This window comes from Peromyscus eremicus, chromosome 1, assembly GCF_949786415.1.
Source record: "Peromyscus eremicus chromosome 1, PerEre_H2_v1, whole genome shotgun sequence".
Lineage (NCBI taxonomy): Eukaryota > Metazoa > Chordata > Mammalia > Rodentia > Cricetidae > Peromyscus > Peromyscus eremicus.
This window is the reverse complement of record NC_081416.1, coordinates 139037625-139039982: the sequence shown is the minus strand read 5'-3', so window position 1 is coordinate 139039982 and position 2358 is coordinate 139037625. Positions and strand designations below refer to the sequence as shown.

The 2358-nt window shown below is 37.9% G+C and overlaps 1 pseudogene; it reads left to right on the top strand.

The window, feature by feature from the left end:
- Positions 1–686, top strand: LOC131902330 (BTB/POZ domain-containing protein KCTD6-like; annotated as a pseudogene).
- Positions 687–2358: the final 1672 nt, after the last annotated feature.

The following is a 2358-nucleotide window of genomic DNA, read 5'->3' as shown; positions in this document are numbered from 1 at the left end:
ATGACTGACCCAGTCACATTGAATATAGGTGGACACTGGTACACAACATCCTTTACCACATTGATGCATTACCCAGATTCCATGCTTGGAGCTATGTTTTGGGGGAACATTACCACATCCAAGACCCTCAAGGCAATTACTTCATTGATCAAGATGGATGTCTTTTCTGCTATGTCCTCAACTTCTTACAAACTTCAGAATTGACGCTCCCCTTGCATTTTAAGGAATTTGATCTGCTTTGGAAAGAAGTGATTTTTACCAGATTGAACCCTTGATTCAGTGTCTCAATGACCCTAAGCCTTTGTTTTCTATGGATACTTTTGAGGAAGTTGTAGAGCTGTCTAGTACTCGGAAGCTTTCTAAACATTCCAATTCAGTGGCTGTCATCATAACTCAATTAACCATCACCACCAAGGTCTGTTCCTTACTAGAAGGCATCTCAAATTATTTCACCAAGTGGAATAAGCACATAATGGACACAAAAAGACTGTCAGGTTTCCTTCACCTTTGGACCATGCGATTATCACCAGGAAGTCTTTCTGCAGGTCCACCTGATGGAATACATTACAAAGCAAGGTTTCAGGATCCAAAATACTCGGGTGCATCACATGAGCAAGTGGGCCAATGAGAACATGGTAGAGCACAACTGGACTTTCTGTAGACTGGCCTGGAAGATGAATGACTGATCACCAGCCCTCAGGAGAATTTCCTGTAAGCTCATGTTTTATTGGGACATGGAAGAGACTGTTATTGTTTTTTAAATCATAGTGTGCCTCCCCTTTTAATATTTGAATTTATTTGAAGGCATTGAGGACCAGAAGGAAGTTCTGTGTGTGAGCAGTCTTCTCCCTGTTTTGCTGTTTTGTTCCCAGTATGCATGTGCCTGTTCAGATTCTCCAAAAAATTTTTTTGATGAAAAGAGATCTCAAAATCATTATGGTATATAATCTACCCTTAACAGTGCTAAAATGATTTCTGATAATGTGGTCCCTAACTCAAATGGAAGGCTAAAAATACAGTAATGGAAGATTAAACAGAGTATTCATGATGTCTTTGAAAAAAAATCAGAATATCATGTAGGCTGACCTCATTTCTGGACCAGTTGGCAGCAGTATATTAAAGGAAAACTGGCCAGTCATCTGCTGGTACTTGTTAAGGACTGCTTCCTACAGTTTGACAACTGTTTCTTTTTATGCATATAAATCAAGCAACCAAATATCTGTAGCCATTGAAATGTCTGACTAGAAATATTTATATTGGATTCTCAATACAGAATGTCCCTGTGGTAGAAACCTTATGCTTGGTACAGTTTCATTCCCAATGTACTGTCTACCAGAAAAGAAAAGTCTAATAAAAAAATGGAGTATGAAAAAAAACTTTTTTAAAGATTAAGTTTGTCCTATTCAGTTTATCTCACCCCAAGTATGCAGTATGTATTTTTTCTCCTGAAAAAAAGACAACCTGGGGCAGATGTTATTTGTCCAGCGCTAGGACTTTAATCAGTCAATTTGATTAATGGAGCAGCAAGGGTCATGGTACTGTCCTGGAGCCCATGAATACTGTGGAAATGGCTTGGCAAACATGAGAGCAGATGTGATGTTTCAAATGCGAAAATTTCCCCAGAGATTCTGGTATTTGAACAATGAACACACAATTCATAGATGGTGGCTCTTTTTAGTGAGGTTTGGGTAGTGTAGCCTTGCTGGAGGAAGTATATGACAAAGAGCGAGTTTTGCCACTAAAAGACTTGTGTGGGTTCCAGTTTGCTCTTCCTTCTTACTGCTTGTCTTCTACACTCTCTGCTTTATACTTGTATTTAAAGAGATAGCTTTCAGCTTCCTACACCAGCCACCATAATTGGGGAGAACACTGAAGTTAATCAAAACAAAGAGTTGACTATTTCAGAAGATATTATGCTAACAACACTGCTAAGATAGCAATCCATTGCACAAATATACTACATGACAGAGTGTTCAACAAATACGTGTAATTTTTATATAAAAATAAGATATCTCACTTGGTCTAGGTCTCTCTGTTTCTATCTCTTTCTTCCTCTCCCCCTCTTTCTCTCTTCTCATAAGGATGGTTAAATAGTGTTAATGTGCAATCTTGAGACTACATAGTAGAAAGAGAGAACAAACTGAATATTGTCCTATGACTTCACATGGGTACTCAGGGCCTACAAATGCATGGAACACTCACATGCACATGCGTGCATGCATACACACACACACAAATAATAATAATGCACATGCACACAAATAATTAACACTATACTTATTTTTGATGTGTTTATTTAAAAAATGTGTATATGTTTCAAATAACACTGGAATTTGGAATTATAGCCTGTTTTTATGT